The 25,022-nt window shown below is 55.0% G+C and overlaps 1 long non-coding RNA gene and 1 pseudogene across 1 annotated transcript; one reads left to right on the plus strand and one right to left on the minus strand.

The window, feature by feature from the left end:
• Positions 1-1,274: 1,274 nt before the first annotated feature.
• Positions 1,275-14,000, minus strand: LOC140694435 (uncharacterized). Its single transcript, XR_012070075.1, has 2 exons — positions 12,196-14,000; positions 1,275-1,536 (listed from the first exon to the last, which is right to left on the minus strand). It is a non-coding gene; the product is annotated as an uncharacterized lncRNA (long non-coding RNA).
• LOC140694326 (olfactory receptor 9G19-like) lies at positions 1,557-4,365 on the plus strand (annotated as a pseudogene).
• Positions 14,001-25,022: the final 11,022 nt, after the last annotated feature.

The raw sequence follows: 25,022 nt of genomic DNA on the forward strand, positions 1-25,022 counted from the left end.
TGATTAAAGTATTGAACAGAATGACACAGACGGCAAGTGCTTCAAGCCTGGAGAGAATTGAGAGATCACTAAGACATCAGCTCCTTTTGGATGAGCACTCCTAGAAGCATCTCCATCTTACAAAGTTCTCCTGATGAAGGGAGATGTTTCAGAGATGAAGAGGAGAGATATTCTGTGGGGAGATCTCTGAGTGTCTCTTGAATCTAACAAGGCATGCAGCCAGCTTTAAATCTGTGAATGAATGACAAGTCAAGGTATCTCAAGAAAACTCTGGTTTTTGGTGTCTACATATATAAGACTACTATTCAATATATTAGCTTATTCATTACACTGTAATCATTCTCTGTACAAGGATCTTTGGGAGAAATGATTTTGAAGTTGGTAGCAAGAACAGCAACCTTTTGGTTGATTTGCTTGTCTTTTGGATGCTACTAACTGTGTATATGGGCTGCTCGAAAGTTTTGGGTCAGATTCGTGGCTTGCCCAGAGCAGTGGGCAGGACCTGATGGTGTGTAAGTAAGTTTTATCCTTGCCTCCACGCTATGTCTGGAGCTTGTTTCTCTTTTTCCATTTTTAAAATTTGTGCCATTTATCGTGCCCTGTGTCTAGCATTAAGATATCTTCAACCCATTTTTATTTGTAAAAGCATTGATAGAGATGCCATATATGTAGACATTCACATGTATGTCTATTTCATGTTTTAATACCTGTAGAGGAAAATGAGAGAGATTAGGGAAGAAATATATTTTGCAGTTTACATTCCCAATTGCAGTTCTGCAAGTGAGCTCAGCGTTTTCCCAGCTTGCACAAAAGCCATGCATTAAAGAATACAGTTGTAAAGTATATAGAACTGAATGATAGGTTACAGAGATGAAGAAATCATGAAGTTATACAGAATGCAACATGTAGTTTTAACTTCCAGTTTTCAAAGTGCAAAATCACATTGGTGATCTCATGTAAGTCTCACTGAACTAAGCAAGGTAGGTGAGGAAATAAAGTTTTAGAGGTTATAATTTTATTTAAAATTGACAGCAGCTGACTCAGATGAGAACCCGGGTCTATTGACTCCTGATCTTAAGCTGCCTCTAAGAATGTGCTGCATGAAAAAAGATCTTAGCCCCTGACAGCCTTGAAAGTCTAAGGTTTTGAAACGTTACTTATTCCAGTCTTCTTTTGCTTATTACGAATCATTTCTACTTTGATAATAAATGTAGCATTGGCATTTATTTTAAAGCTAAAAGTTGTAGATTCCATCCATCCATCAAACAGATAAGTTCCAAGAGAGCAATCCTTTATTTTTCTAGCTTACTTTTAAGTCTATCACTTAAAAAGAATATTTTCTTTCTCCCCAAGCATAAGAGATTTTGAAAGCCTTGGATCTAATAGCAGAAATGTTATATTCAAAACCCTGACAATTGTAATTTACTCCTTTTTGGATTGTGCTGGGTGGCTGGACGGTCCCTGTGGGTTGTGACATAGACAAGCAGAGATGGTGCTTCCTTCCTCCATTGCAGGCAGCAGTCCAGTCTCCTGCTTCTAATTTTGAAGGAAAGAAGATGGTTAGAGGTTGAATTCCATACATCCTGTATTAACAAACTGCCATAAACTTGGTGGCTTAAAGCAACAAAAATGTATTCCCTCACAGTTCTGGAAGTCAGAACTCAGTATCAGGGGCTAAAACCAAGGTGTTGGCAGGATCACACTCTACCCAGAGGCTCTACAGGAGAACCCTTCTCTTCCCTCTCAAGCTTTCTGTGGGGGCTGGCATTCCTCATGGTTGAGTCACCAAATCTCTGCGTCTGTGGTCATACTGCTTCCTTCTCTGGCGTCTGAAGTCAGAACTCCCTCTCCCTCCTGCTTACAGGGACATTTACAGTTGTATTCAGGGCTCACCCTGATAATATTCTTTTCTGAAAACTCTTATTTTTTAACTTAATAACTCTCTCCATTAAGTAACAGCCCTAGGTTCCAGGAATTAGGAAAATATGGACTTGAAAAAATACATGCACCCCAGTGTTCACAGCAGCATTGTTTAGCCATGGTGTGGAAACACCCTAAGTGCCCATCAACAGATGAATCGATAAAGATGTATACACATGCTCACGTGTGCGCATGCTCACACACACACACACACACACACACACACACACACACAATGGACTACTACTCAACCATAAAAAAGAATGAAATTCTGCCATTTGTGGCAATGTAGATGGACCTAGAGAATATTATGCTTAGTGAACTAACTCAGACAGAGACATTCAAATACTGTATGAGATCACTTATATGTGGAATTTAAAAAATAATACAAGTGAATATATATGCAAAACAGAAATAGACTCACAGGTACAGGAAACAAGCTGGTGGTTACCAACAGGGAAAAGGAAGGAGGAGGGGCAAATTAGGGTTATGAGACTGAGATACAAATTACTACGTATAAAATAGATTATCAACAAGGATATATTATACAGCACAGAGAATTATAGCAAATGTCTTGTCATAACTTTAGATAGAGTACAAACTGTAAAAATACTGAATCACTATGTTGTACATCTTAAATTAATATAACTTTGTAAATCAACTGTACTTCAATTTAAAAAAAGAACTTGAATATCTTTATGGATCATATACAGCCTACCATATTCCCCTAAATCATTCAGTTTGGCCAGTTTATTTTATTTTATTTTATTTTATTTTAAACCTCTGATTCTATCAGCAATTCAACCACATTTTGAACACAATTATCCATGGATTAATATTTTTGCTTCCTTTCAGCATACATTTGAGTGTCATACTGGTGACTATGGTCTCAAATTCCTATAATATAAGAAACTCTATTCTCAAGTTACACATTTTTTTTGACTTTATGTATAGCTGTCTTCTTGACTTTGTGGAGAAAATATTGAATAAAATATAAGTGTTGTCTTCAAGAAAATTATAGTAAATGCACTTCGAAGGATATTCCAGAATATGGTTAGAATAATAAAAGTATGTTTCTCCATGTAATTCTCTAGTAAAGACAAAAGATTCAAGGATGTGAAGAGAAAACAAAGTCCCTTTTTCCTATCTTCCACATGGTCCCTAATCACCCTAAGTGCAAACAGAAGAGAAGATGAACAAGTCACCATCTCTCAAAAGGAGGACAATTAGATTAAAAATACATGTTTGACACATACTATGTTCTGTGCATAATGACTATATCTTTCAAGACAGCATAGAATAATCCTCAGTTATCTGACAAAAATGACACCCAGCTCAGTATAAACATGTCCTATAATGAACAATGTGTCTGCACATCAGTTGAGTTCTTCAGTGATCTACAATGACAGATGATGGGGAGCTGACATCGCTGTATCTTAAATCATGATTTGTTGACTAATCTTTTCACAGGAAGGAACCAAAGAGACCCAAAATCAGCGGACGAGAGAAACTTCACCACAGTGAAGGAGTTCATGCTTTTAGGGTTCACGACAGATCTCTGGTTACAGAGAGCTCTCTTTGGCATTTTCCTCATCATTTACATCTTCAGTCTCTTAGGGAATATCATCCTGATTTCTCTGATCTGTGCGGATTCTGAGCTCCATATGCCCATGTATTTATTCATTGGAAACTTTCATTCCTGGATCTCTGGTATGCTTTCGTCTATGCCCCCAAAATCCTGATAACCTGCATTTCTGATGACAAAAGCATCTCCTTTGCTGGCTGTGCAGCTCAGTTCTTCTTCTCAGCTGGTCTCACCTACAGTGAGTGTCATCTGTTGGTCGCCATGGCTTATGACCACTTTGTGGCCATCTCCAACCCCTCGCTTTATTCCCAGGTGATGTCCCCATGGTTATGTGCCAGTCTCATTGTAGCTTCATACTTTTGTGGCTTTCTGAACTCAGCCATCATCACCAGTGAAACATTTGCCCTGAGCTTCAGTGGGGACAACCTCATTGATGATTTTTTCTGTGATTTGCCTCCACTTGTCAAGTTGGCTAGTGATGTGGAGGAGAGTGACCAGGTGGTGCTCTATTTTATGCTTGCCTCCAATGTCATCACTCCCTCTGTGCTTATCCTGGCCTGCTATCTCTTCATCATTGCTGCCATCCTGAAGATCCGCCCCACCAAAGGCCACCTCAAGGCCTTCTCCACCTGTGGCTCTCACTTGACAGCTGTCACCTTGTACTATGGTTCCATTCTCTTCATTCACTCCCGGCCAAGTACTAGCTATGCCCTGGAAAGGGATAAAGTGGTGTTGGTGTTCTACATGGTGGTGATTCCCATGTTGAATCCCTTGATCTGCAGCTTAAGAATAAAGATGTTAAAGATGCCCTGAGGAAAACGATAGATAGAGCCGAGTTTCTCAAACAAAGGCTTTGGTAAACAAAGGATGTATTATTATTATTATTATTGTTGTTGTTGTTGTTGTTGTTGTTGTTGTTGTTATTGTTGTTGTTGTTGTTGTTGTTGTTGTTGTTGCTGCTGCTGCTGCTGTTGTTATTATTATTATTATTTTTTTAGGATAGTCTTTATGTCATTGATAAGAGCCTGTGGTCTCAGAAATAAATAAAATAAGCAACTGCTGGAAAACTGCTATGCATGCTAGATGGGAACAGTCTGTAGTACTACTGGGATTCTGGGAAAGTTGTAAGTGTAAGTTGTAAGTGTAAGTTGAAAGTGTTTTTTTTTCCAGTTTTTAATATTACTTGACAGTTTGTAAGCTGCTTGTAAGTATATAATATTTCAATCTCTTATATGGAATACTGATTCGAGTTATGGACTCACTGTCATGTTTAGGTGGATGAAATGGCTTGCTTCTAGTCAAGCAACTCATGGGTGAGGAGACAAGAAGCAAGCCCAGGGATTCTGGCTCCAGAGGCACATAGTTATTTGTTAGGAGGGAGAGGTACTTATGAGGTCATAAGTGAACTACCTACTGTAAAACGCCCTGCAAAATACATTTATATTTCTTTTCTTATCTTCACACTTTTGCTTGCTATGATACAAAGATTTCCTTGACAATGTATGTAGGAAAGAACAAACATCTTTATTTAGAGTCACTGAAGGATTCCAATAAAAGAATATTTTCACCAAGAATTAAAAGAACCAAGGACAAAAGAACTGCTGCATGAAGCAGACAGAAATGGACATATAGATAGAGATAGATGAGCAGAGAGACAGACTTCAAAAAGCTTTACATCGAAGAGAGAATTCAGAGTGAAACTCTGAGCTAAACCAATCATTGACACAAGGTCATATGAATGTTCGGATTTCTTTGTTCGGTTTATGTATGACTTAATGAAAAATGAAAGGATGCTTTATTTTGATGGATCACATTTCCTAATTCAAGTAGTCTTTATACTTACAGAACATGGAGTTTACCAAAATAAACAAGCCCTGGTGCTGATAAGCGGTACATCATTTTGCTAAGGCTGCTGTAACAAAACGCCGCAGGCTGGTGTCGTAAACAGAGGAACTGTACTCCTCACGGTTCTGGTGGCTAAAAGGCCAGGATGAGGGGCCGTCAGGGCCGATCTGTTTTGACGCCTCTCCCCGCTGCACACACACGGTCAGCTTCTGGCTTCATCCTCACGGGGTCTGTTTTCTGTACACAAGCATCCCTGGTATTTCTCCGTGTGTCCAAGTTTCCGATCTTTGTTTTTGTAAAGACACCACTGAGATGGGACTAGGGCTCCTCCTAACCACCTCATTTTAAGCCAGTTACCTTTGTGACGGCTCTGTCCCCAGATGCAGCCACCTCCCAGGCCACTGGAGGGTAGGGCTTTGACATGAGGATTTTGGAGGGTTACAACGGAGGCTGTAGCACCAAGGATTGATAGGGGGTTTCCTGAAAAGCAAGACAGGGCAGCATGGCCTGGACAGACAGAGGCGCATATGAAGGGAAAACCTTATAGCTCCCCAGATAATTCCTGGAAAAGCCTAATTGGCACAATTTGGGGTTCCTATTATCAGATACATGTGACCACATATACGATTACACTGTGACTTACGTCCATGTTGCGAGTCCACTTCTAAAGAAATGCTCCTCATTTCATCATATCCTAATGACTAGATTACTCCCATAATCCAAATGAACTTTAATTGTGTCTCTGGAGACTGAGGTGTCTGGTTCTGGGCTATTCTGTGGGAGGGGTCCCCAAGGGCTGCTGAGGAAATACATCTATTGGGTCCAACAGAACAGGCCAAGGCATCAGAGGAGGGGGTAGAGGGTATCGCTTCCCGGAGTGTCCTTCCTGACCAAGGTAAGCAGCTGGCCTCAGGGGCAACTAAGTGGTTTGGCTTCTCTGTGATCTGAGTTGTGACCTCAGACATGACCCGGGGCGTCCACTTGAAGGAAGGTTTGTCCTGAGCAGTTGGAGCTCGGATAGAAGTAGATGATACTTCGGGGAAAACCTGCCTCAAATGATAAAAGTAATTACCCATTAATTAACTTAAGAAATATTAATTAAGTGCCAATTGGATGTTAGGAACAGTTTTCTACTTTGGGATTCAGCAGTCAACAAAAAGCAAAGAAATCTTTTTGGTCCGTGGTTAATGCATTCTAGTGGGGAAAAATATACAACTTAATAAACTAGAGTTAGAAGATGACTGTAAGTCTTGGGGAAAACAGAGCCGGGTCTGAGCAGAATAATAAAGATGGGGATGGTTGGTCAGAAGAGGATATGGACTTTAAAAGAGAGTGGTAAGAATGGGCAGAAATGTCAGAAAATGACATTTGATTGGGACTTACGAGAGACGAGAGTGTGAGCCTGGCAAATATCTGGGGAAGAGTGTCTCAAGGGAAGACAGTTCAAGTATTTTGATGCTGGGGCAGGGCTGCTGCTTTTGAGAAATAGAAAGCAAGGCTGGAAGAGAGTGAAGGATGGGGGAGTCTTCGGAGATAAGAACTTGTAGGTAATAGAGGGTTTACTCATAGAGGAACTTGAGGCCACTGTATGGAATTTAACTTAGAATAAGTTGATAGATTTGTAGGGTTGTTTTAAGAGCAGGAGTGAAATGACTTACTTTCAGTTTGTGTGTTCGTAAAGGACCTCATGGACTACTGTACTATATATAAAGTCCATAGAGACGTACACGCATGCATTACACACACCACACATCCCTACAGACAGACAGACTTAAGCCAAGCATGCCAAATAAAAATCCCTACATGACGTGAAGCAAACCAGACCCTTCAATAACCCAAGGACGCCCGGTCGACTAGAGATCCTTGGGGCCACAGGAGGACAGGTAAGCCGCATAGGCACACGGAGCACAATCCCAAGGCCCGAGGGGAGCGAGTGGGCCGCGAACCCCAGGGGACACTAGGGAATCCCCATGAGCCGCGGGGAACCGAGAGGCCCGCGACGGCTGGTCGACCTCGGGGAGCGGGGGGGGGGGATACGCTCGGCGATGCACAGGTGGAGACGACAGGGCTGCGACGGCTGGTCGTCCTCGGTAGGGGGATCCACTCGGAGATCCACCAGGGCCGAGGGGGCCGCGTAGCCCGCAGGACACAATGGGATCCAACGTGGCCGCGGGAGCGACTGGGACACGAACCACATGGGACACTCAGGGATCCCCCTCAGGGCCCGCTGGAGCCGTGTGGAGCCTCTGCTTCTGGTCGACCGCACGGCGACCCGGAAAAAGAAGGGGAAGCCGGCCTGCCTAGGGGCCGCGACCACCCACAGAGGCCCGTGCGCCGGTGGGTCGCCTCGGGCCGGCGAGGTTTCACAACGGGGCGCAGCCGGCACCGACACGGCGCGTGCCGGCTCGGACACCCCACAGGCGCCCGGGGGTTCCCGCTTCCCGCAGGGACGCGTTGGGGGCGCGCCGGACACGCGGCCACCGAACCGTCCGACGGGCCGCCGGGCGAGGCCCCACCCGACGCCCGCGGCGGCGGCGAGCCACGTGGCGCGGTGCCCCGGCCCCGGGGAGGCGGAGTCTGGGGGACGACGAGGGACGGACCCCCCCGAGTCCCCACGGGCCCGACCGCCCCGACCCCAAGGCGGACGGGCGACGCCCCCCTAAGGGTCTTTAAACCTCCGCGCCGGGACGCGCTAGGTACCTGGAGAGGGCGAGGCGGGCGAGTCGTGGACGGCAGGACCCCCCAGCACCAACCGTCGGCCACCGCCCCGACGCCGACCGCCACACTCCGGCCAACGACACGGGGCCACACCGGGCACCGGCCGGCCCCCGCCCCACCACCGGGTCCCACACCGCCAACGCGTGCCGGCGGCAACCTTACCCCGTTCCCCCCGCGTCCAGACAGACCGCCCGCCCTCCTTCCCACCTCCACCTCCAAACCCAAAGGCCCTGCAGGGCCACCAACCCGCACCCGCGTTCCGGGGTTCCCCTTCTCGCCACGGGGGACGAGGGGGGCCCACGATGCGACGCGGAGCACAACGGGCGGGGCGCCTTGGGCGTGGGGGGCGGGAAGCGAGAGGCGAGAGGCGTGAGCCGGCCGGCAGGCCCGGCCGGGGAAAAGAGGCCCGAAGCTCGCTCGGGTGGGGGGGAAGCCGAGAGGCACGTGGCAAGGCGGGGCGGCGGGATCGGAGGAGCAGAGGGCCGACGACGACCCGTGGGGACCGGCCCAGGGCGGCGAGCAGCCGGAGGCGGCCGCGGCCGCGAGGAGCGGCCGGCGCCGGAAAGACGAGGGCGCGGCGTGCGGAGGGGGACTGGCACAGCCCACAGAGCCCTCGGACCCTCCTCTCGGCAAGTGGCGGGGAGGCCGGGCGGGGAGAGAGAGAGAGAGACACGGTCGCCGGAGGCGCCGCGGGCAGACGCGGCGTCGCCTCGGGACAGGAGGCCGTCCGGCCGAGACCACGGGTGGGGGGGCACGCGGTGCGCAGGAGGAGGAGGGGGCGGGCGGGGGGAGACGGGCGGGGAAGGGAGGCGAACGAGAGCCGCCCCACAAGCCGTCCCTTGCACGCCAACCCGCCACTGTTTCCCTCTCCCCTCCCCTCCGGGACGACCGCCGGCCCGGCCCGGTCCGGACCGGCCAGGCCACCCGCCCGCCCGGGCAGGCGGGGCAGGCCCGCCCGCGGCACACCTCCGGCCGCCCTCTCCTCCCTCTCCCGTCCGTCCGTCCGACCGTCCCGCGCCGCACGGGTGGGAAAAGCGAGCGAGCGAGCGAGCGGGCGGGGCGGGCGAAGGCGCTGGCCAGGCGCCCTCGCTTCGCTTCGCGACGCTCTGCTGCGCACGCGCGTTAATGATCCTTCCGCAGGCTCACCTAACGGAAACCTTGTTACGACTTTGACTTCCTCCCGGTAGTCAAGTTCGACCGTCTTCTCGGCGCTCCGCCAGGGCCGTGGGCCCACCCCGGCGGGGCCGATCCGAGGGCCTCCCAAGGGCAGGGACTTCATCAACGCAAGCTTATGACCCGCACTTCCTGGGAATTCCTCGTTCCTGGGGAAGAGTTGCAATCCCCGATCCCCATCACGAATGGGGTTCAACGGGCTACCCGCGCCTGCCGGCGTAGGGTAGGCGCACGCTGAGCCAGTCAGTGTAGCGCGCGTGCAGCCCCGGACACCTAAGGGCATCACAGACCTGTTGTTGCTCAAGCTCGCCTGGCTGAACGCCACTTGTCCCCCTGAGAAGTTGGGGGACGCCGACCGCTCGGGGGTCGCGTAACGAGTTAGCATGCCAGAGTCTCGCTCGTTGTCGGAATTAACCGGACAAATCGCTCCACCGACTAAGAAGGGCCATGCACCGCCACCCACGGACTCGAGAAAGAGCCAGCAGTCTGTCAATCCTGTCCGTGTCCGGGCCGGGCGAGGGTTCCCGTGTTGAGTCCCATTAAGCCGCAGGCTCCACTCCTGCCGGTGCCCTTCCGTCAATTCCTTCAAGTGTCAGCTTTGCAACCATACTCCCCCCGCAACCCAAAGGCTTTGGTTTCCCGGAAGCTGCCCGGCGGGTCATGGGACTAACGCCGCCGCCTCGCCAGCCGGCATCGTTTATGGTCGGAACCACGACGGTATCCGACCGTCTTCGAACCTCCGGACTTTCGTTCTTGATTAACGGAAACATTCTTGGCAAATGCTTTCGCTCTGGTCCGTCTTGCGCCGGTCCAAGAATTTCACCTCTAGCGGCGCAATACGAATGCCCCCGGCCGTCCCTCTTAATCACGGCCTCAGTTCCGGAAACCAACAGAATAGAACCGCGGTCCTAGTCCATTCTTCCTAGCTGCGGTATCCAGGCGGCTCGGGCCTGCTTTGAACACGCTCATTGTTTCCAAGTAAACGCTACGGGCCCCGCGGGACACTCGCCTAAGAGCATCGAGGGGGCGCCGGGAGGCGAGGGGCGGGGACGGCCGGCGGCTCGCCTCGCGGCGGAACGCCCGCCCGCCCGCCCGCTCGCTCCCAAGAGCCAACTCCGAGCTTTCCAGCCGCAGCAACTTTCGTATACGCTCTTGGAGCTGGAATTACCGCGGCTGCTGGCACCAGACTTGCCCTCCAACGGATGCTCGCCAAAGGATTTCCAGTGGACTCATTCCAATTACAGGGCCTCGAAAGAGTCCTGTAGGGTTTGCCGTCACTACCTCCCCGGGTCGGGAGTGGGTAATTGGCGCGCCTGCTGCCTTCCTTGGATGTGGTAGCCGTTTCTCAGGCTCCCTCTCCGGAATCGAACCCTGATTCCCCGTCACCCGTGGTCACCATGGTAGGCACGGCGACTACCATCCAAAGTTGATAGGGCAGACGTTCCAATGGTTCGTCGCCGCCGCCACGGGGGGCGTGCGATCGATCGATCGATCGGCCCGAGGTTCTCTAGAGTCACCAAAGCCGCCGGCGCCCGCCCCCCACCCCCGTCCGGGGCCGGGGGGAGGCTGACCGGGTTGGTTTTGATCTGATAAATGCACGCATCCCCCCCGCGAAGGGGGTCAGCGCCCGTCGGCATGTATTAGCTCTAGAATTACCACAGTTAGCCAAGTAGGAGAGGAGCGAGCGACCGAAGGAACCATAACTGATTGAATGAGCCATTCGCAGTTTCACTGTACCGGCCCGTGCGTACTTAGGCATGCACGGCTTCGTCTTCGAGACAAGCATATGCTCCTTACTGGCAGGATCAACCAGGTAGGCGAGGTAGGCGAGACCGCGCGCGCGCACACGCGCGCGCACGCCCCGGGGTGGGGGAGCGCGCGGCGCGGCGGGGCGGAAACGGGACCGTCCGTGCCGGACGCGGGGTGCGCGAGACGCCAGCGGGGGCGCGGGGCGCGGCGCGAGGGGAGGTGGCGGAGGACGGAGCCGGCCCCGAAGGCCCCCCGAGCCGCCACCGCGGCGAGGGGGCCGACCGCCACGGGCCCGGGGACGCAGACAGCGCAAGGCCGCCGGCGCGGAGGGAAGCGTAACGCGCCGTGGCGCGGCCCCAAGGGACGGGCGGACGGGGGAGAGGACGGACGGACGGAGAGAGAACAGGACGAGCGAGGAAGCAGCGGCCTGGAAGCCGGCAAGCAGGAGAGGAGGGCCGTGGAGCCACCGCCAGGGGCCCGCGCCAGCAACGCAGACGCGAGTCGGCCGCCGGGGTGCGACACGGGGTCTCAGCGCCACAGGCCCTCCGGCACGGGGGCGGCCCCGCGGCACCCAAGGCGCCGACTGGCTCTCTCCTCGGCACCCCACGGCACCCTCACGGGGGCTCAGGGCCACCCTCGCCCGACACCGCAGAGCCTCAGAACGGCCCACCGCAAGGCTCTCCCGCCGCACGGGCCGGCGCTGCCCTGCCCCGACGCACACCCAAACGTTCGTGCCGTGCCGTGCTGAAGCACCCCGCCTACCCCGGCGGGTCCGACGACGCTTCACCCGGGGCCACCTCCAGCGGAGGGACAGCACCCACACACGGTGAGGCCACGTTCTGGTCCAGGGCGCGGGGTCGGCGGGGGAAGGCTCGGCGCGGGTGGCCATCGGTCCGGGCAGGGGAGGGCCGCCGACGACGGGGAGGGGCCGCTCGCGCGCAAGAGCGACGGACGCAGCAGGGGTGGGAGGTGTGGGCGGGCACCAGCCCAGGGAAGAGGAAATCCCGAGACACGACCGGGCCGCCGGGGAAACAACCGCAGGATCCCACCGCCCCCACACGTGGGGGCGGCCCCACGACGCCCAGGACGCCGGCCGGCCTCCGCCAACCCTCGGCGGTTCGTCCCACACCCCGGCCCCGCCGCCGGGACTCGCGCGCAGCAGGCTAACCCCCAACTCGAGAGGATAGCCCCTTCCGCTCGCTCACTCGTCCGTCTGTCTCGTCTGTCCGTCCACCACGCCACATCATCCAGCTTCGTCTGGCTCGCCCCCAGGCCTCGCGGCCCGGGGAAACGCTCCCGAGCGAGGCGGCCCGACCCGTAGCCCACGCATCGCCACCGGTGGCTGCGCCTCGGGACCAGAACAGGTGGGGTGGCTCCTCGCGGCGGGGAGACGGGGGGGGCACAGAGTCGGGGTGGACCGCCTTCCCCCTCCCCCACGGCACGCGCCGGTGAGGCAAAGGCCGCGCGCACACACGGCCCCGCGCCAGACGCCGGGCCCGTCCCGGCAGAACCCTCCCCCGACTCGGAGGGGGGAGGCGCGCGCCACAGCAGGCAGAGAGCAGCACACGGCCCCACCGCGGGGCCCGCGCAACCCACACGCCAAAGCGACGGGGCCCTGCCCACACGCTGTGGCAGTCACCCCCGTGGTGACTGCACGCTCTGGATGGAGGAGCGGCGGCTGGGGGTTGTCCGGTACCCCAAGGCTCCCCTCTCAGATCGCTAGAGAAGGCTTCCTCTCACCGAGGGCACATCGCCCCCTACCCAGCGTGCCCCCTTCAGGCCTACGGCAGTCCGCCAAGGTGGACGCCAGCGCTCGGCTGGGCGGGAGGGGTCTGCGGGAGGGGTAAGCGGTGGGCCGAAAAGCGAGCGTTCGCGGTCGGGACCGGGGAAAGCCCGTGCCGCCTCGCGAGGAGGCGCACCCAAGACCGCGTGGGGACGAGACACACGCGCGCCCACAACGGCCCATCACCCGGCCCCACCACGTTCGCTCCCACGCCCGGGCGCGAACCCCGCAGAGGGGGACCCACCCGGCGTGCGCCCGGCCACATCAGTCCCCCACGGTACAGGGTGAGGGCGACGATCAGGAGGCGGCCCGGGCCCCACCGCGGGTGGGGAGCGGCCACGCCTCGCTTACCATCTCGACCCCTCCGCGCTCCTCAAGAGTCGCTCGGGACACACGACCACCACAGGGGTTACCCGAGAGGACTCGCTGGGGACCGGGAGCGATGCCACCGCTCGGCCTCGGGCACCTGAGGGACAACCTGGAGCGCTCCAGGGGCACCACAGAGGGCCAAGGCGAGACACACGCTCACACCCCGACCAGGGGATAACGTGGCGTGGCGGCGGGGCAGCCCTCCCCCACTGCGGGGGAGGGCCCCTCGCGAGACAAGACGCCGAGCAGGCCAGGAGGCGAGAGTGTCTGCCGCGTCACAAGACCCCGGCCCCGCCAACACCACAAGGCACGGGAGACCGAGGTCGGGCCGGAGTCCGCACCCCTTCCTTGCCCCGCCACCCACGGGCGGCGGAGGAGAGGCGAGGGGCCCGCAGGCAGAGCGAGAAGAAAGGCCACGTTTACCATGAACGTCCCGTCCCTCGTCTGGCGCGGCTTAGGCCCGGCCCGGGAGAGCATGACACCACCGCATCAGTCAGGTGAGCGAGCGAGCGAGCCATGGGGCAGGGAAGCCCCAGAGGGGAGGGCGCGGCGAGGACAACCACCAGAGGGGGCCTGCTTCAGCCTCACCAGGCGCCACCCACTCCTCGGTCCTCTCCAAGGAGAGCGGCCAACGACCCCAGGCGGAGAATGCCTGACACGCGGCACGGAGCGTATGAGGGTGGGCTCGTGCCAGCCACCACCGGGTGCCTGCGACGGGGAGCACACGGGGTATAAAAGACCCACGTCGCCACCTCACCCCACCGCCCTCGGGCCACCGGAGTCCGGAGGCCGCACCACGGGCCACGTCAGCCGGACGCACACACGAGAGCCGGCGCGCAGGCCCGGGCGGGCGGCTCGAGTGTCAGAAGCAGAATCGGATGCTGCCAGGCCAGGCCTCATGCAGAGAAAAAGCCCAGAACCCCACACGCGTCCGGAGACCCAACAATCGGTGACAGACACCGAGAAAGACCGTGTCACCACCTATCTGCTGGCACAAAATGCCCGACACGACAGAAAAAATGACAGCGCCCGGAAACGGGTCGGGTCCACGATTTGCAGGGGGGGGCCCCGGATCTCGGTCCGGCCACCTGCCCCCAACCCTACCCCCATTAATGGCAGACCCGAAGCTCTCGGGGGCCATCTGATCGACCGTCGCGCGGGGGGGGGGGGTGGTAGGGGGAGGGGCGAGGGGAGGGGTTTAGGGGGAGGGGCGAGGGAGGGTTTAGGGGGAGGGGCGAGGGGAGGGGTTGAGGAGGAGGAAGAGGAGGAGGAGGAGGAGGAGGAGCAGTGGGAATGGGAAGGGACGAGAGGGAGACGGGATCGGGATCGGGCCGGGGACGCCCTGCCCGTTTCTCGCCCGCGTGGCCGGGGACTTGGGGAGATGCCACAGAGGCGCCTCCGACGAGAGGGCCCCCCCACGAGGGGCCGCTCCCGAGCACCGGGCCCCGGGCCCCGGGCCGGGGAAAGCCTGCCTCCCCCACATCCCTCGCAGGACGCCCCCGTGCCGGTCCCCGAGTCCGGATGAAGTCTCGGTCCCTCAAATGCCACCGGAACCCACGCGGGCAGGCTTACGGGCCGGGGGGCGCCCTCCCTGGCCTCCCGCGCCAACAGGGGCCGGCCCAGCCACGTCTCCGGATCCATCGGGACTCAGAAAACATTTCATCCAAGGAGGCGCCTCCGACGACCGGGAACCCCAGCGCGCCAATCCCCGGCCTCACCGCACTGGGCCCGGGCCGCTCCTCGCCTCAGGAGCAGTCGTCCAAGGGACGCAGACGAGGGCCGGACCACCTAGCCGCCGGCGGCCCGGGCGCGGGACACCCTGTCCCTTTCCCCCGCGGCGGCATGGCGCAGGCCGCGTCCGATCGGCTCGGGTCGGTCCCCGCGGCTGGAGGGGCACAGGCGGATGCTGTTCGACCAGGCCAGGCCACACGGCTTCCCCCAACACACGAGATCCTGGGAGCGCGGAGACAGTCACCCCCTCATCGGCCTGCGAGTCCAATCTGTGCCGAGAGCAGGACGCGCCCGCGGCTCAGCGCCACGGGGACTGTCACCGCCGGTGTTTTGGAGGCCAGAAAAGACTGGGATAACATAAGCCAAAATATTGCAAGGTAAAGAAACACTGCCCACTAAGAATACTACACCTGTCCACAAAAGAAAAAAGAAAGAAAAAAGAAAAAGAGAGAAAAACTGCAAGACAAACAGAAAGTTCAAAAATGACAGCAGTAAGTCATTCTTGATTAAACATTATTTTAGCTGTAAATGGGCTAAACTCCCTAATAAAAAGATACATAGTGGCTGAACGGATTAAAAAGCCAAGATCCACCTATATGCTGTCTGCAAGAATTCATCTTAGATTTAAGGACACACATAGGCTGAAAGTAAAGTGAAGGTAAAAGATATTCCATGAAAATGGTGACCGAAACAAAGCAGGAGTGGCTATTATACTTGTCCCAGACAAATGTGACGTTTAGCCAAAAATGCGACAAAAAAAAATGTGTTATGTAATTATAAACATGTCAGTTCACTAGGAAGTTATAACAATTGCAACTACTTATACACATCTAATAGCAGATCGTCTAAATATGTGACGCAAACATTGACAGACCTGAAAGGAGAAATTTAATGCAGTACAATAGTTAGCATCTCTCTATCTGATTATCAACAGCGGATAGCACATTGAGACAGAAATCAATAAACAACCACTGGACCTAAACAACACTTTAGACAAATGGACCTAACAGACATACACAGAACTTTTCATCCAGTTGCAGAATAATTCACACTCTTTTCAAGTGAAAACAAAACATTCTCCAGGATACATCACATGTTATGTCACAAATTGAAGAAGATTGACATCATACCAAGAATCTTTTGTTGCACCATGAAATGAAACTAGAAATCAATTACAGCACAAAATTAAAAAACTCCACAAATACGAGGAAACTAACTAACACAATCTCAAAAACCACTGGGTCAAAGGCAAAATCAAGAGAACTGCCGATTATAAAATTTGAATTTGAGAAGTCATAACTCACCTCTTCTCTCTAAGACTTTTAGATAAAACTAGACTCATCACAAGGCGGATGTCTGTTACTTAGGACTTATGAACTGTGACTAATGGCAAATGATACCTCTACATGGAACAGAACACCTCTCATGTGAAACATTTTACTAAGTGCTTAGGAGTATTGATTTTTAAACTGAGGTCATGTTTAAAGTGTTCTGTATAGAAATCAGTGAATTAATTGTCAATGTCTATTACTCACTTCAATCACAGAGAATTCAGATGCCCAGCCCTGCACATGACTGAAGAGGATTCACGCAGATCTTGGGGCTAGCAGGTGCAGATTCTCTAATAACTACACACCTCAGATGTCCATTACCAGACGTGTGGACAAAGTCAGCATCACAAGAGACAAGCACCACTCGGAGGGTTGGAATACTCAGATTTATTACACTGGCGGGCTCAGAGGGGCTTCTGCTCTGAAGCTCTGAGCACCTCCAAACCTTGTGCATTAGGTTTTGTAGAGTTAATTGCAAGCATGGGGCTATAGCCAGTAAGGCGTGAACAGCAAAAGCAGGGAATCAGTACAGTGGAATTTATCTATTAGGAACAGATCATGCTACTTTTGGGAGCCCATGATTGGGTTAACAAATTGTAACAGACCCCAGCCATTCGTCTCCTTAAAGAAGAGCAAATGTGCTTAGTTGACTGCCTTGCAACCAGGCACCTGTGCATCCGCACGCCGGTCTCCTGGCCATAAAAAGCAGAGACAATGCCTTGCTTGCATAGTTGAGGTTTTAGATAGAACTCTGCTCATTGCAAAGCAACCACCCAGGCCCTCAGCTATAAACACTGGGTGTCTCTGCTGTTAGATAGTCTTCTTTGCCCAAAACAAGGAGCTGGCTGGGCTGGTGGTCTTTTCTAACATATCTATAGGGATATATCTTGTTCCCCTCTTCCCATGACTTCCCCGAAGATAAACAAAGCCTTTGTACTCACTGTGATTTCTACAATCTCAATCCCACCCTGTCTTTCCTTAAATTCCTGCATTCCATCACACAACTGTTAGTGATTTTTCCTTTGATTGTACACAATAAATGTGGGGGCATTTGAGAGGCTCGTGGAGTTGGCTCCCGACTCCCTCTCCCTCTCTTGACTTTTTCCACAGAGTCTTGAGTAATTCATTCCGTCTCAGTGGGACTTCTGCTGGCCAGAACCCAGTTACTGGCACTTGTTGGGCTAGGACTTATGCGTTAACTTGTTAGCCCAGTAAACCAACACTTACTAAACTTCAGACTTATGAGTTAGCCCAGCAGTACTTAGATCAGTAAACTGACACTTATTACACTTAGATTTAAGGGTTATCTTGTTAGTCCAGCCTGGCTTTTCCTTCTCATTATGAGAAAATGTCGATCGTGGCAGTATTTTGCCTTGAAAATGAGATAAGCTAAGAAGCACATTTTAAATATAAAATATTTTAAGTACAAAATAAGTAGTTGTATTCCTTTAAAGGCAGGAAATTAAAAGCATAATAAACTCTGACTTTGACACACTTAAAATAGAAAAGTCAACATAATGTGTTTTCATACACCTCTTTCCCCGTGTCAGTAATTTCTCAGCCCCCTTCACGTTACTCCCGAGTCCCCGCCAGTGACCTGTGGTGTTTACCTCCGACCACACGGGGAAGGGGGGCCCAGGCAGTGAGAACGAGGGGCGCGAACCCTCACCCCGTCCCAGCAGCTGAGGACAACGGCCGAAGCGGGTCCGCCGGCGCGCCCGTCCCCTCCCTCCTGGACTGGGAACCCAGCTCGGCCAGGTCCACACACACCCCGGTGTGAAGCTGGCTTAGCATGCGGGGAAACCGGCATCACCTCAGACAGCGAGCGAGGAGCGTCCTCCTCCTGCAGGAACGAGGGCCCCGCGGTCCCGAAGCCGCCGTGGCGCCGCCCGCTCCGCCCCGAGGAAAAGGAGCGTCGCCCTCAGGGAGGACGCCGACCACGGCTGTCGCGGAATGCGCATGCGCCCCACCACCTAAGCCCTGTTGGCTTCGCGCGCCCCCTGCAGATCCTTGGGAGCAGTGCTGGATGTTCAGAACTCACCGGAGAACACATGACCCGTCCCAGCCATGACGCTAAATCACTGGGAATCTCAGTGCCCTGGTCTCTTTGTTAATGTCACTGGTGATGCTCTGATCCAGCCGTGTCTGCTCTCTTGCCTGGATCATGCCTCACTCCTTGGAACCACGCCTGGATCAGATGCAGAAGAGTCTCAAATCCCATATTTAGAGATGATCAGGGTTGGTCTGGAATCCAAACCCAAATCTCTCAACTCCCTGGGGTCCTCTGAGGAGCGTGGCTTTCTCAGAACCGTCTGTTCCATGTCAGGAGCAGACCAAGCCTCAGGTAGCTTAGAAGGAATGTCATGCAGCCCATGCTTTGGACAGTTCTCAGTCCTGACCTGCATCATCTTGAGACCCTTTTGTAATTCCTAACACCCTGTTTTCTCATACCTGTATTGATGGTTATTGATGGCTAACTGAAATGTTGTTCTTATAATGCAGAGGTGCTATTGTTCTTCAGATAACAGAATATTTTGAAGGGAGCAATTATTTATCACTCCCCCTAATTAAACATACTTTTAAAGCTAGAAATTTTTCAGGCGGGCAATCAGGTCCTCTTCTTGTACCAGTTGCTGTGGTGCTGGGATTATCTGGTCTGAGCTCCAGATCCTGATCCTTCTGGTGGCTTATGGTGATACCCGTGTGAACATGTTTCTCCTTGTGCATCTGTGTGGAAAGGGGACAGCCCTGTTCCCAGATGGGACAGTTTCATGCTGACGCTCAAAGCAAGCACAAAAAAGAATCACAGAGTCCCCAGTACCAGCTCTCCCAGGTAGAAACGCCACCTCCATCACAGTGTTCCTGTGCTCCCATCAGGCCTTCCCTGCTCCCAGCAGGTCCTGCATGAGCAGTGTGACAGGTGAGTGCCTGTCCCAGCACAGCATGGTGGTGACAATCCCACCTTAATCTGTTTACCTTTGGAAGTTCCCACACCTCTCTGAGCTTCACTTTGCTCTTCTCAAAGACAGGGTTGTATAGGCATGGACCTCACAGGGTTATGGGAGGAAGTCATGGTACATGCTCACCTGGCGGCTGGCTCTGCAGAAAGGGCTACTGGGCGTGCTGTGTGTCTTCACATTCATCCTTCTCTCTCCCCAGTGAAAATACTCTCAGCCTCATCCTTCCCCGGCCTGTGGCCTTTCTGCATTTGCAAAAGAACATGCCACAGCACTTTAACCATGATGCCCTCACAGCCTCTTCTAGACGTGGTGCACCTCCCATATTCACCCGCACAGATGAATCACAGGACAAACTAAAGCTGTAGGTGGTCTTTGGATCCACAACAGGGGCTGCTGTCTCCTCAGAACAAAGTAGGTTCGGGGGCTGTACTGGGGAAAGACGGACAGAACCTGGAGCTCACACATCTATTAATTCCCCTGAAGAAGAAAATGAGTCACAAAGCGCTGTGGGTGGGGTCCCAGCCTCCCTGGGATTCAGAGGACTGTTGGACTGAGCTGATCCCTGAGAGACCCATCCCCCCAACAGCCCCATCTCCCTCACCTGCTCTCTCTACATGCACCTCCATGACCTCCATAGCTGGGGGCCAGAGCAGGAGGAGTGGGGAGCAACCCACTCACAAAAGTGCCTTCAGCCCAGTCCTGAAGCTCCTGTGCGTGGAGGATGGGGTAGGCTGTGCCCATGGCCTTGGAGAGAAGGGTGTCGGTAGGACCACACTCACAGCGGGTCCCTGTCAGGCCTACTGCATGACCAGCCCTCCCGCTACAAGGACGGCTGTCACAGGGGTGGAAGTGGGCTGAGGCCACCACCTGGGTCCAAGAGCCAAAGAAGGGAGTGTGAGAGCTCAGCATGGATGAAAGGCCAGGCCTCTGACTCTAGTTCATGCAGAAACCTCCCATGCCCTTTCCAGTACCTTGGGACCCTAGCGGCATCAGTACCTGCAGCTCACCTGGCAGCCCTGCACAGTTGGCCTACACTCCACAAGCCACACGCTACAAGATACAGTTCCCTCCAACATGATGCACCTGCCCCACCTTTTCCGGGTCATCGTGAACCTTCTAGCACCCACTGAGGCAGGGCCAGAGGGTAGGAGGCCTGCAGGCAGGGGGAGCTGTCTGAGTTGGGGTTCAGAGGCTGTGTGTCCCTTTTGAAGGCAGCAGAGCTTTCTTTGGGGGGAAGACACAGGGAAAGTCAGTTCTGTGGGTGAACCTTTCTCTTTACCCTCCTCTTGTGCCAACCCCACACCTGAAAATTTGCTGGAGAGCCAGAGGAAGGGTCAACTTAGGGCCTGGAGACAACCCCTCTCTGTTTTTACCAGCACCCCTGGCGCCGCAGCCAGCGTCACCGCCACCAGCTGCTCCAGTAGTGGCACAAGCAGCATCTGCCCCAGTGGGGGCGCACTCTGAGGCGGAGCAACGGGGCCCGTCCACTCAGCATTCCATCTCCAGCCTCAAAACTGGAGACAGAGCCAGCTCCAGCCCCAGGGCCCCTCTGCCCCTGATACATGACCAGGAGGAAGGGGACAAGTAAGGAGCAGTCTGAACTCACAGCCTCCCCACAAGGCTGGCGGCAGAACTGCTGACTCTCCTGGATGTGCTGGTGGGTGGGCTCTCATGGGGGTGCTGGAGCAGGGCTTCCCTTTGAAATAAGCTGTCCCACCCCATCCTTTCCAGGATCCAGACTTCTGGGACCAGAATCCAAGACCGCAGCTCCACCGCTAATCAACCATGTGACCGGGGCAACTCTCTCAAACCCAAGCCTTCTCTGTCCACCTTCAGAGGTGGAGGATAACAGGATGTTCCGCACAGAGTGTATGTGTAGATTAAATAGGTAGAACAGAAAGAAGAGCGGGTGGGGCCTGGTCCATTGGTTGCGGGGGGGGGGGGGGGGAGGAGGTCACCCTGTGCAACCAGGTCCAAGGGTCACCCAGAAATATGCCCAGAGGTTCAGCTGCCCTAGCACTTATCACATATCTGATGTGCACTTAAACACAGGGAGAGAAACAAACAGCCTGAGTGTAGCTGCCACTGGGGAGCATGCATCTGGGGAGTCAGACCAGAATGTGATCAGGATGGTGGAAGATGCCCCCTGGGGTTGAGCAGAGTGGAGCTGCCCTCCGGAGCCTGGAGTTAGTGAGGTTGGGCTTGTGGAAATTCCCCTCTCCTTTACCCATCAATGCTGGGTCCTGTGGGTACTGAGCCCCACAATCGGTGTGGTGCTGGTGCCCTCAGCACAGAGAAAAACCCAGGCTTCAGCCATGTCCTCTACTTCCTGGACTCCCACTCTGGTGACCCCCACCTGGGATGCAGAGATGAGGTATCGCTGATCATGTGATGTTCCCTCTGCTCCGGGAGGTGTTGAAGAAAGTGGTTCCCTCTCAATGTCTGGGATTCACCCAGTCCCAGAAAAACAGCCCTGGCAATGAGCACATGGCACCACCATCCATGCCACTATCACTCAGCTGAACAGTGTGGCCAACTGCATCATCACCCCTACCACAAGGACTGAGTGTGGTGGCCCAGGAGCAAGCCTGGGTGGTGGAGCACTGGGTCAAGGCGGCCAGGGTATGGGATGGACCATCCAGTGGAGCCTGTCTCTGGAATCTCGGGAATGGCCTCTTCTCCTCTGCCTGCTTTCTGGATGGAAGTCTGCGATCCAGGCCCCTGCACAGTCCCAGGTCCATCCTGCCGGGGCCGTGCTGACCTTGACTCCCAGCTCTCAGTGGGTGGATGCTTCCTACCTGTCTCCTTCCTCGGGCTGAGCTAACTTCATTCCTGTGGATTTTCAACATCCTGCTGTCTGTCTTACGTATTGTGTGCCTTCTAGGTCCTCCCTGGGCTCTCTGGGGGTGTGTCTCATCCAGGGCAAATTGAGACAGTGAGGGGACTAAAGCAAGAGCAAGCAGGGCAGCAGCTTCCCACCTCCAAGCCTGCTATGTTCCCCTCCCCAAGGGTTCCAGTCCTCAGGAAATTTTGCTCCCTGAATGCAGTCCTCTCTGCTCTGCCTCAAATCACTCTCCGAAGGAGACATGGGGCAGTTTCTACGTGGGTGGGTGTCTCTCCACAGGAAGTTCAAAGTCAACGTGGGGTCACTTATTTGTCTGCCATCCCCAACCCCAGGCAGCTGGCACCTCCTGGGGGAAACAAATTTGACAGGCATGATCTGGGTTGGGGGCCAAGTCTCTAAGCCCCCTTGGGAAATAGGCCATCATTCCTACTGCTTTAGGAATTTATTTTCTTAAACGCCCCAGGGGCTGCAGTCAAATTGGAGAATTTCTAGTGTTCTCTTTATACCAACAGAGCCCTGCCCAGCTGAAACTCAAACTGGTGAAAACAGATCTTCTCAGTAGAAATGGAAATGGAGGCCCCAGGTGACCAACCCCAGGGCTCCATCCCCAGCCCCACAGCACCTTCCTGCCCAGAGAATCCCAGTGAGACCCTCATCCAGGCAGTCTGAACACTCCATGTTCTCAAGTAAAAGGGATTTGCCCTTTAACTCCTCATGCACACATTTTCTCTGAACTTCTCCTTCCTTCTTCCCCTTCCCCTTAGGAAGAGCTTCTGGAAATGTGAAGATCCGTGTAGCAAAGCCGATTCCTGGAGCAGGGGTCTGCTCATCGAGGTAGCGTGGAGGCCTGAGGTCTGGAGGGGGGAGGGTCAAGGAGGGAAGGGGACGGGGTGGGATGTGGTTTTCAGTTTCTCACTAAAGCGTCTGAAAAATCCCCATCTTCTCTGGATCAGCAGGACGAGGGATGTGTTCTGCCCACAGAAAGGTGGAGGGGCAGGAGGCCCGGGGAATGTGGTGTGTCCGTGCTACTCCAGGAGGGGGCACTCGGATGGCAGCGCTAGCGGGTCTCTGGCTCCCATTCTAGTCCCTCCCGCTGGCACGTGGCTTCTTCCAGGCTCCTGGGTGGACGGGGTGGGTAGGGGGAACTTTCTTCTCTGACCAGCCCCATCTGTCCTCAGGAGCCCAGGTCCTTGCTGCCCATTCTGTCTTCACTGCACCTCCGAGGGGAGGGCGCCCTTCTCATCCCAAGGATGAGCACTGCAGGGGCCCTATGGTCTAGGTGTGCATATTGCCGCCCAGTCCTGGGTCCTAGAGGCTGGACCGGAGACAGGTATGTGTGCATTCTGTGACTCCACACTGCGCCCAACTCACCATCAGTGCTGGTCAGTCACGGTCAGGATTCTCACCCTGGTCCCCAGTCAGCAACGACCCAGGCCCCGGGTGGCCCATGAGAAATGTCTGGGAACTGATGGGAGCTTAGTTGATCCTTCCTGAATGACTTCAGAAGCTTCATGTGAAAGAGGAAGCAAAGTGTCCTGTCCCCTCCGACCTTGTGAGTCAGAGGTGGTGCCTCAGGGGTCACGTTCCTGAGTGCATGAAGAAAGCCTGCTGTGCAGGGGGTGTTCTGAGCTGTTCCCGGGGAGGGCAAGGCTTCAGCATGGCCTTGTTTCCAGCCTGGGTGGCTGAGACTGCAGGGATCCTGGGGCAGGCAGGGGCCGCAACCTGGCCTCCAAGGCCCATGTCCCCTCCATCCACAGCTCCACCCAGATGGGGGCCCGTCACCGCTTGGGAGCCCGAAGGGCACAACTCCCACCGATGGCGGAGCTGGGCTGGGGGAGGGACGCTGCCCCAGGGCCTCTGGCTGAGAAGGGGTTATGGCCTCTCCTCTGTGGGCCCCTGAAGCACCCCACTGCCCCTCGGCGGGCCTCTGCCTCCTCAGCCGGGAAATGGAGGGAGGATGACCCCGTGGGGCCAGCCTCACAGAGCGGCGATGAGGAGAAAGGTAGGAGGGTGCGGGGCTTTCTGTTCTGCTTCAGCAGGAGGTGAGGATAAAAGTGACATGGCCCTGAGACCTCAGGAGAACCTGGCGGGTAAGTGGGCGTCCAATACTTGCCAGGTGAGGAAACAGGCTCCGGGGGGCTAGGCCGCAGCCCCAAGTCACACACCCAGTGCGTGCCAGCGCTGGGATTGTTCTGGAATCAGAGCATGCTGGAGGGCACGTAGCACTGCTACCAGTGCCCGGGTCAGGTGTCAGGGTCTGCGGTCGGGGGGCTTGGGGAACCGGGTGAGGGGGGCAGGCTCAATGGCTCTGTCCTCCACTCCGGCAAGAGCAGCCTCCAAGCCCAGCGCCCTGGGGCGGGGCCTCCAGAGCCCGGGAGAGGCTGCGGGAGGGGGTGAGCGCCCTGCAGGGGAGGGGCTGCAGGGTCACAGGAGGGCGCTACCCCCAGCTGGAGGCCCCCAAATCAAGGGAGGAGGGGCCTTCCTCCTCCAGCCCCGCCTCCCACTGCCACGTTAGCTAAGATCCTCCTTCCAAGTGACTGCCAGGAGGGCCTGGAAAAGCTGATGCAGGTAGACTTGGTGATGGGAGTAGCCAAGGTTCAAACACCCTGTGATTTGCTGACACAAGTCTTGGGGGTTGACTAGGAGCCAGGGTTCTTGTAGGGCGAGGGGTGTGGAGATCGAGGAGGCTAGTAAGGGTCCCAGACTGCTCCACCTGCAAACAGTGGGGTGGACCCAGAGCTGAGGGTGAGGGGTTTTCACGGAAGGGTCTGTGGGGCCCTGAGATCAGAACCCAGGTTCATCCCCTCCCTCAGCAAAAACATCACCGACCTGGTGATGCTGGACCCAGTGTGGAGGGTGATCTGGATGTGAGTCTGGGGGCTGAGCAGGGGGACCAGGGTCAAGGCCTGGGAAGAGAGAGGCCACACACCAAGGCCTGGGCTGTCAGCATTCAGCAGACCTTTTGTGAGACCCTCATGGCCGGTCCTGTGAGCTGGGGTGTCAGGCCCATTTT

The sequence above is a fragment of the Vicugna pacos genome, unplaced genomic scaffold, assembly GCF_048564905.1.
Source record: "Vicugna pacos unplaced genomic scaffold, VicPac4 scaffold_21, whole genome shotgun sequence".
Taxonomy (NCBI): Eukaryota; Metazoa; Chordata; class Mammalia; order Artiodactyla; family Camelidae; genus Vicugna; species Vicugna pacos.